Source organism: Onychostruthus taczanowskii, unplaced genomic scaffold (genome assembly GCF_017590055.1).
Source record: "Onychostruthus taczanowskii isolate IOZ18803 unplaced genomic scaffold, ASM1759005v1 scaffold91, whole genome shotgun sequence".
Lineage (NCBI taxonomy): Eukaryota > Metazoa > Chordata > Aves > Passeriformes > Passeridae > Onychostruthus > Onychostruthus taczanowskii.
This window is the reverse complement of record NW_024507105.1, coordinates 1,300,439-1,310,216: the sequence shown is the minus strand read 5'-3', so window position 1 is coordinate 1,310,216 and position 9,778 is coordinate 1,300,439. Positions and strand designations below refer to the sequence as shown.

Here is a 9,778-nt window from a genome sequence, read left to right as displayed (position 1 = left end):
CGTGCCGTGCCCGTCCCCGTGCCCGTGCCGCGGTGCCGCGGGGGCTGCAGCTCCGCGCAGCAGCGAATCCTCCCGCAGGGAGAGTGTAAAAATAGCAGCAGGTTGAGGGAAGAAGAGCTCGCCCCCCGGCGAGGAGCCTGAGCCCACCGCGGAGCCGTGGGGACGGACGCGGCGAGGTGGCAGCGGGGCAGAGGGTGTGGGGGGGATGGAGAGTCGTGGGGACAAGATGGGGACACAGCGTCGTGCCGGGGGGGCACAGCAGGGATGGAGCATCGTTGGGACAGGGTGCCACGGGGACAGGGTGTGCTGGGGGTGGAGCACCGTGCCCAGCAGGGTCCCATGGGGACGGAGAGCCCCAGGGATGGGACATGGTGGGGACAGGGCGTGCTGGGGATGGAGCGTGGTGGGGACAGTGTCCCGTGAGGACGAGGTGTCCCGAGGATGGCGCGTGGTGGGGACAGTGTTGCGGGGTACATCAGGGACAGGGTGCCACGGGGACAGGACCTTAGTGGGACAGGACATCGTAGGGACGGGGCCTTGCGGGGACAGCGCAGCGTGGGGACGATCGCACGGTCCAAGGGTGAGTGCCGGGGGGGCGGGGCCTGTGCACGGAGGGGGCGTGGCCACTGGATGGGCGGGGGGCGGCTCTGGGGGGCCAGGACCCCCCCTCAGTGCCCTTCAGCCCGCTATCCCCTTCTGTGTCCCCCGCTCGGCCCTGCGGGGGTGTCCCTCCCCCCGCTCCCGGGTGTCCCCTCTCACCTCGCTCTGGGCTGAGGCCCCCGAGCCCCCCCAGCACCCCAAGACCCCCCCGTGGACGCAGCCGCCCCCCAGGAGCTGCAGCGGGGGCGGCGGGTGGGGGCCGGTGCTCCCCTGGGTGCCGGGAGTGGGAACACGCGTGGGAGCGGAGCACGCGTGGGAGCCCGAGGGGGCGGTGGGAGGGGGGGGCGCAGGGGGCTTAACACCTTCATCGCTGGGAACCCCCCCAAGCGACCACCCTGGGGGGCTGCAGAGGGGAAAGGGGCCTGGGAGAGACCTTCTCTAAATGGGGGGCTGGGGAAGGGACACCCCCTGCCCTACTCAGGGACACTGGGGGGGTGCGATGGGGAAACTGAGGCAGGACGCGGGGGATGCACCCCTATAACCCACCGCCATCGGGGGGCTCCAGTCCCACGTCTTTAGCGTGATGTGGGGTGGTCTGCCACCCCCTATCCCCAAAAAGTGCGGGGGCTCCAGCGCTGGCACGAGGAGGGGCCGTGTCCTGCATTCCAGGCAGGATGGGACGTTGTGTCCCCACACCTGGCAGGACAGGGGTGGCCCTGTCCCCAGCTCAACGAGGAGAAGTCGCACCCCTGAACCCCCAACGGGGCGGGCAGGGGGCTGCATCCCCCCGGGCTGTGCCCGGTCCTGGTGCCATCGGTGCCCTCCCCGGCCCCGTGTGCCCGCCGGCGCCGCGGCACGCGGTGGCAGATGTCACTGCCGACGCTGGCATGGCCAGGCTGGCACGGCCACCCGGGGCTGGCACGGCCGCGTGGGCCGGGCAGCGGCTCAAGGGCTTTGGCACAGGGTGGCCGGAGCGGAGCCGCGGCTGGAGCCGTCCTGGTTGGCAGCCACCGGGCACCGGGCACTGGGCATCGGGCCGTGCCAAGCCTCACAGCCACAGCACGGGATGGGATCGGGGGCTGGGGGCACTGGGGTGTCCTGGGGCAACACCCCCGGGGTGGGCACCGACCCAAGCCAGGGCTGTGCTGGTTTGGGGGGGTTCATGCACGGTGCCAGGTGTGCCCGGCACAGGAGGGGCTGAAATTGAGGGGGGAACTTTGTGGGGGAACCCGGGATGGATAAAGGGGGAATGTGGGGGGGACAAATCTGGGGGGTTCCAGATAAGGGGTGCAGTAGTGAGACTCAGAGAGGCAGCCCGGGGGTCTCCTCAGCCTGGGGGACATCACGTGCCTCAGTTTACCCACCTGTAGCACGTGTCCTCTACAGCCTGAACCCCATCCACCTCCTTTCCCTGCGGAGGTGAGACCCCAAGTGATCCTAAAACTCATCCTGGTGCCCCCACGGAGCCCTGCCAGGGTGGGCTGGAGGGGGGACTCCCAGCCCTGCTCCCCCCTAGTCCATCGCTGACCCCCCCGGGGGGGGTCCGGGCCGCCAGCACAGACCAGTTTGCTGCCTCCATTCCCAGAAGAAAGAATAAAGTTAAAACATCTGTTAATTTATAAACCAATTTAACCATGACTGGTTAATAAATAGCTTCCAGCTGGCACCCCCACCCCGCGCCGGGCAAGGGGGGCCAGGGGGGCACAGCCGGGCTCGCCACTCTCCCGCAGCCCCCCGGGGTCATTGTCACTTGTCCCCGTGGGGGTGTGGGGGTGTCCCCGGGGATTTAACGGGTGCTTGCGGGGAGGGGACACGGCCGAGGTGCCTGGCACGGGGGGATCCCAGAGGGACGTGGGGACAGTGTGGTGCCCACGGGGGGGCTCTGGTGGTGCAGGGGGGGGTCGGGGCTGGGGGGACACGGTGAGGGGGAGTTTGCGAGGGGGGCGTTTGGGGAGGGTAGGAGGGAACGAGGAAGGAGGAGTCTGGAGGGGGTGTGGATGTGTGTGTGTGTGCCAGGGCTGTGCACATCTGCACGTGTGTGCCAGGCGTGTTCATGCGTGTGCATCCATGAGTGTGCCAGGGCTGTGCCACCCACAGTCCCCCCACCACGCCAGCGGGGCCGTGTGGGGACACCCCGTCTCTGCTGTCCCCACAGATCCGTGACACATCCCTGGGAAAGCCATCCACGCTGCGCACGGATCCAGGACGGAAAAGGGCCTGGCCCTGGCATTGTGGGGTCCCCATTCGTGCCCCACGTCCCCTCTCGGGGGGCTGTGGGTGGAGGTGCAAGGCCGTGAGCCCCTCGCCCCAACACGTGTCGCAATAGTAATGTAATTTGTCCGTTAACAATGGGCAGCTTGAGGTTTATATTTAATTACACCAACCTGAACTCACCCTTATTCATCAATAATGCATGGGTTTGTGTTTATCGCTGCTTAATTAATCTGTGCTTACGACAATTAAAGGCTCGCAAAATCCCCCAAGGTGGCAGCGGGGAGCGGCTGCGCCAGGCTGGCGCGAGCCTGGTGATGGTGCCAGCCTGGTCCTGGTGCCAATGTGGTCACCCTGACAGCACGGGCACAGTGCTGGGGTGGTGGCAGTGCCACAGCGATCACGGTGCCAATGTGGGCAGTGTGGCAGTGTGGTCACCGTGCTGGCATGCGGTGGCATGTGGCCCCCGTGCCAGTGGGGTCACAGTCGTGGTGCTGGCATGATTGTGGTGCCAGAGGGGTCACTGTGCCAGCGGGGTCACAGTCATGATAGTGGCATGATCATGGTACCAGGGTGGTGACAATGCCAGTGGGGTCACAGTCATGATAGTGGCATGATCATGGTGCCACGGAGGTCACTGTGCCAGTGGGGTCAGTGTGGCAGTGTGGTCGCTGTGCTGGCATGCGGTGGCATGTGGCCCCTGTGCCAGTGGGGTCACAGTCATGATAGTGGCATGATCATGGTGCCAGGGTGGTGACACTGCCAGTGGGGTCGTAGTCATGGTGCTGGCATGATCATGGTGCCAGTGTGGTCACGGTGCCAGTCTGGTGGCCGTGCTGGTGTGGTCACCATTCTGGTGTGGTCACCATGCCAGTGCAGCAGTGGTGGCCGGTGACAGCCAACCCATCTGCCAAGCACGGTGACCCCCCCGGGTACCCCCATCCTTGGGTGCCAGGAGGGTCGAGAGAAGACCCCCCCCACATGCTTTGGTTGCACAGCAGGTACCCCCACCCTATCCTGCCTGCCTCAGTTTCCCCACAAGAAAACCAACCCCAGCACATCCATCACCCCCCTCACATCCCCCGCTCCTCCTCCCCGGTGCTTTTCCCCAATTTCCCTTTTCCCTGCCCACTCTGCACGCCCTGACGCCCTCGCTGTGGCAGGGCCGGGGGGGCCCGTGCCCCCCACGCCGTGCCAGGCCAGCTCTGTGCCTTTAAGCACGGTGGCACGGCTGTCCCGGATCAGCCGGAGCGCCTATTAAATTTTTATGCGAAGTGTAAATGGGCCAGGTCTCCAGCTTCCCGCTCCCTCCGAATGATTTATTACTCGCAAATACCACAGAACTAATTAGTATAGTAATTAATTAATACGAATTTGCATATTTGCATGTGCAATTAGTGCAGTGGAGTGATTACTCTGAAAATGAGAAGTTGGGCCTGTCAGATGGGAGTGTGAACTGGAGTGGAAAAGCCTCGTGAAAATGATCCCGGGCGGCGGCGGCGGCGCCGGGCACGAGGCGGCACCGGGCAGGCGGCGGCACCGGCGAGGCCTGGCACGCAGGGCTGGGGGGCTCAGCCCTCGGGACACCCCCTTTCCCCCCATCCCATCCCAGCCCCGGTCCCCAAGCCGTGGGGACCGCTCCATCCCTCGGCCATCTCCATGGCGACTGGCTGTGCCAGGCGCATCGCCATGGCAACGGGCCGGGCCACGCAGCCTCGCCATGGCGACTGTCGTCATCGCGCTCTGTCGCCATGGAGACCCTCCCCATCTCCCCAAATCCACTCCCTGCCAGGCCTCCCCACCTCGGGCTTGGGGTGGGGGTGCTGCTCCTCGGAGTGGGGGGGTCCCCAAAAGAACCCGGGAGGGGGGATGGGGGTGCCCGGTGTCCCCAGGGATTGGGGTACCCGGGGATGGGAGGAGCACCCCAGGGTGCCCCACGCTGGGTCCCCGGTGCTGTGGGGCTGGTGGGACAGCAGCACCAGGCTGGACCCGCTCCTGAGGGATGTGACCTGAGACCCCCCAGGATGGGGCTTGGCACCCCCAGCCCCACAGCTCCGAGTCCAGCCCTTGGTCTTTGTCCCTGGTGCCACCCAGGTGCCCCTTCACCTGTCAGTGCACTTCCAGGAGGGCCACCAGCTGCCCGTGCCTGGTGTTGGGGGGCAGGCAAGTGAAATGGGGGGTGATGGAGGGGGCTGTGGCTACAGGCAGCCCCCTCCACCCCCGTGTGCCACATCCCCCCAGCACTGGGCCGGGCAGCCCCCAAAACGGGCCCGGGCAGGTGCCATCTGCCAGGGGGGCTGGAGCCGCTGCCAGCAGCACCCACTCAGCTGTGCCCTCACGGGTGGCACTGCCTGTGGCCATGGAGGGGCTGCTGTGGCCACTCCTGAAGACTGGTGACATCACAGGCCAGCTGTGATGTCACAGACTTTAGTGACATCAGGGTGGCCTTGTTACCTCAGCAGCAGCCAGCTCTGCTGGTGGCAGCTCCCTCCAGCCCTGTCCCCACCCCCCACTGTCCCCAAAGGACATCTGAGCCCAGCAGGGGCGAACACACCAGGTGACAAAGGAGCGTGGGGCACGGGGGACAAGTCCCTGTGTCCCCACCCCGTGATCATCTGTCCCCAGCCCCACGTGGAGCAGTGGCAGATTCCCACTGGGCAATTCCCAGGTGTCATTTTCCTAATTAACAACGTGTGGCTTAAAAAGCACTTGTCAGGTCCCTGGTCTGTGTGTGACTGTGGGGGACAGGCTGGGGGGACAGGCTGGGGGGACAGCTTGGGGACACAGGTGGGGGATATGAGCAGGAATTTGGATGCCCAGGACCCAGTGGGTGAAGCAGCCACACCACAGCCCCAGGGCTGGCACAGCACCCCCGCATCCTCCTCTGGAGAAGATGAAGGAGCTCCCTGACCCCCCCCTGATGCCAGTCCAGCCAGAGCCCCCCTCTCCTCCCTCAGGTTCCCTCCTCCATCACCTTCCTCCTCCCAAGCTCCCCAGCCACGGCCCTGCACAGTCACCACTGCGGGGACATTTAGGGACACGGGGACAGGCAGGGCACCACCCACCCCTCCCCATCCCCCAGAGCGCCCCACCCGCAGCTGGGGCCCTGCTCACCCGCTGGCTGGAAGATGCCCAGGGATGGCTCCGAGGGTGGAGCTGCTCCAGGGACCCCAGCGGGGACAAGGACGGGGACAGGGATGGGGACAGGGACGGGCTCAGCTCCTGCTGCCGCCGCTCTCCTCCCCTCAGTGACATTCCCGGCGGTGGCTCCGCCGCACGTTAGCGCATCCATCTCTCCCCAGCCTTCACCTCCCAGAAATATTGCAGCGCAGAGCCGGCTCCATCTGGCAGCGGCCCCCGCCTCCCCCCCGCCACCGCTCGCGGGGAGATGCCGGAGCCGGATCCATCGCCCGGGCCTCGCTGAGGGCCAGCAGGGACCCCACCGGTGACAGGGGCCAGCTGGGGTGACCCCCCGTGCCACACCGCGGGGGGACAGCGTGGCCTGGCACGCTGGGGCTGTGGCAGCCGGCTGAGCCCGGGTGAACTCGCCCCACGCGGGGCCCCTGGAGCCGCCGCGGGCCCAGCTGGCTCCCAGCCGTGTCCCGGCACCACCCAGCACCCGGCTCTGCCAGTGCCGACCTGCTTCCGTGCCCTCACCGTGTCCCCTCCCCGTGGCACTTGTCCCCTCGTCCCCCTCCTGCATCCAGCGCTTCCTGCTGGAGGGAGGGAAGGGACGTGGAGGATGGAATTTGGGGGAGGAAAGAGCTTCGTGTGAGCCAAACTCCTCAGTGTGCCTGCCTGGCACCGAGGCCACCAGAGACATAACAGGGGTGGCCAGGGACCAGAGGTGGCAGCGCTGGGACACGGGGACAATCAGTGGGGTGGGGAGCAGAGCCCTGGGGTTACCGGGCCATCTCCCCCAGCCCCCACACCCAAAAAGGCAGCAGCAGCCCTGCCCCTGCTGCCGCCCTGCTCCCCAGACTGTGCCTGGGCTCACCTCAGCCCCAGCCGGCCCTGCTGCAGGGGACAGTCCCGTTCCCCTGGGGAGGGTCCTGCTCGTGCAGCCCCTGCGCTGCGGGGTCAGATCCCTGCTCACCCCTGTGGGTGAAACCCCTTCCCAAATTCACCCCAGGAGCAGGATGGGGCTGGCCCTGCCCCGCTCTGCCCGACAGTGGAGGGGACAGCACGGGGACAGCACTGGGGTGCCACTCCTGCCCTCTCAGTGGGCAGTGTCCAGCCGAGAGCCCTGGCACTGCCCGCTGCACCCACGGAGGCAGAGCTTTGGGTTTTCATCTCCCTGCTCCCCTTTCATCTCCTCTCCCCGTTTCATGTCTCCACTTTCTTCTCCCTCCAAGCACTGCGCATGCTGATGAGCCCACCCTCGCCCTCACCGGCTGCTAATTAGGCTGTAATGGGCACACTGGGCCAGGGGCTCGTGGCTCATCCCTGTCCCCACCCCTGTCCCCACATGGGCCAGCTTGGCCACTCACACGGTGGCATCTCCTCGTCCCCAGGCAGAATCAGGGCCCCCATTTGTCCCCCATGGGCTGTAATTCTGATGCCAGGAATGGGGCAGAGAGTGCCAAAGGCCGTGTGGGGCTGTGCCACGGGGTGGAGGGACATTGGCATGGCTGTGTGGCCATGGGAGTGCCAGCACGTCCATGTGCCACCCACACGGGGACACGCGGCCCCACACCCACCGACCCTGCCCACCACACCGGTGGCTTCACTGCCTGACACCCGGGCTGTGGCCACCCTCCAAGGGCTGGGGACCGATGGCAGGGCAGTGGGGACACACCCAGAACTGGCTCTGATGTGCCACCAGCTGCGGGTGGGCTCCTGGTGCACCGTGACCCCGGCAGGTCAGCACCGGCCGGACGGAGACGGCAGCAGCAGAGGGAGCTGAACGGTGCCACGGGAAAGGGATGCCTCGTGCCAGGAGGGAATCGCTGCCCAGCGTGGCACCGGCACTGGCAGGGCTGGGGTGGCCCTGCCTCCCTGCAGGCCAGCCCCGGCCCAGGTGCCATCTGCTCGGCCGCAGCCGTGAGTGACAGTCGGAGGGCTGGCGCCGGGGGGACGCTCGCCACCGGCGGTGCCCCTCTGTCACGTGCCAGGCACCTGCACCAGGGGAATGGGCACTGCTGATGGCCCTGGCAAAGCCCCGGTGGCCAGGCAGGGCCAGCCCTTTGTCTGCATGTGGGCACAGCCACAGCCACCACTGTCACCGTGCCCACGTCACGGCTGTGCCACCCTCACCTTCTGTGTGTGGCTGGCACGTGCTGGTGTGTGGCACCCAGCCCTCAAGCCAGGCAGGTCCTGACCCCGGGGTTTGTGGGGACAGAGGAGACCCAGGACATGGCATCAGCCTCAATGGATCGGCCAGGACCTGCTGATGGGAAGTGGCTTCTGGGGACACTGTGGTCCCGTGGCCCAGCTGGTGCCCACCAAAAGGGCATCAATGATTTTTGGGTGCACAGTCACCATGGTGGGGACAGATTTGGAGGCTGGAGGGTGGCAGAGCACTGAGGAGGCGCCTGGCAGACAAAGGCCTCATTGGCTGCACCTTGGCACGGCCGGGCCTCAGCCACCAGCGCCGTGGGATTGGCACCCGTGGGGGCTCAACCCCCGTGTGCATCAGTGTGAGCGTGCACGGGGCTGTGTGCTGGCTCTGTGTGTGCCCAGAGCGTGCCAAAGGCCGTGTGGGGCTGTGCCACGGGCCGGAGGAACATTGGCATGGCTGTGTGGCCGTGGGGGTGCCGGCACGTCCCCGCGCCACCCACACGGGGACACGCGGCCCCGCAGCCACCGGCCCTGCCCACGCCACACCTGCAGCCCCCTGCCAGCACCGGCGTGGCCAACCTGGGCACTGCCAGCACCTCTGCCGTGCCCGGCCGCAGCCCCCAGCCCGCGCCGGGCCCTCGCCGTCGCCTCTCGGCTGCCGGCTGAGGGTGGGGACGGAGCTGGCCGAGCCGCCGCGGCATTTTGCGGCGAGCCGCAGATGCCAGCTCCCAGCGAGGGTCCCCGTGGCATCGCCCCCCTCACCCCAGCGCCCGCCTGTGTCCCTGCCACGCTCGGCCCAGCCAGGATGGCCGGTTTTCCCGCTGGCTCCATTGTTCCTCCCGGCCCCGCCATCGCCTGCATCTCGCCCGGGTCCCATTTTGCAGCGTGTAGGCAGAGCTGGAGATTTGGAAGAGGTTTTTTTTTTTTTTTTTTTTTTTTTTTTTTTTTTTTTTTTTTTTTTTTTTTTAGAGTACAGAGTGACAGATGGCGAGTCCTCCTTCCCCAGAGAGACAAATCTCCCTGAATGCAAGCGCATGTCAATCATTAGCTCTCATGTGATAGCTCTCGCGCATGACGTGCCAACCATATGGCACTGGCAGCAGAGCTGGTACCCCCTTTGCTGGGTAGAGATGCCACTCTCGCCTCCTTTTGGATAGAGGACTGCAGGAGGCTGGAGCACCTCAAGGAGCCGCGTCCCGCTCCCAGAAGATGCTGGGAACAATGAAATAAGAATTCCTGCGGTCCGCCCGAAGGTGAGTTATGTAAGAAGTGGAGGGTTGGGAGGGCAGCGGAGGAAACTTGAATGGAGAAAAGGCAACTTCCATGTTGATTTTGTTTCTCCGCCACGTCTCGCCCTTTTTTCCCCCCATCTTTCGTTCTCCCCCGGCCCTCCGTTCTCCCACTCCCCGCGGGCCCCGCTGATGGGGTTTTCTTCCCCCCGCCGAAGTCCCCCCCAAGGGGGGTTCTTGGGGTTTCGCCGCCCCCGGTCTTCCTCCGCCCCCCCCAAAGCCTGGGCGCGCCCGGGGCGCCGCGGTCCCGGTGGGACGGAGCGGGCAGCGGCGGCCGAGCGGCATCAACGAAATCAGCGCGGAGCCGCCGCGCCGCCGCCCCGGGGGGGCTCGACCTGGCGGAGCCGCCCCCCCGCTCCCCCGCGGCGCCCCCGGCCCTCGCCCCGGGCGGTGCCCCC

At 66.6% G+C, this 9,778-nt stretch overlaps 1 protein-coding gene and 1 long non-coding RNA gene across 2 annotated transcripts in view; both read left to right on the top strand.

Moving 5' to 3' along the window:
• The first annotated feature begins 479 nt into the window (after positions 1 to 479).
• On the top strand, positions 480 to 2,227 carry LOC121347665. The gene is made up of 2 exons (XR_005954268.1): positions 480 to 580; positions 2,020 to 2,227. It is a non-coding gene; the product is annotated as an uncharacterized LOC121347665 (long non-coding RNA).
• Positions 2,228 to 9,211: 6,984 nt separating this feature from the next.
• Positions 9,212 to 9,778, top strand: part of NEUROD2 (neuronal differentiation 2) — a 3,333-nt gene continuing 2,766 nt past the window's right edge. The window contains exon 1 of the mRNA XM_041426483.1: positions 9,212 to 9,344. The gene's annotated coding sequence lies outside the window, so the exon portion shown is untranslated. The remainder of the gene's footprint in view (positions 9,345 to 9,778) is intronic.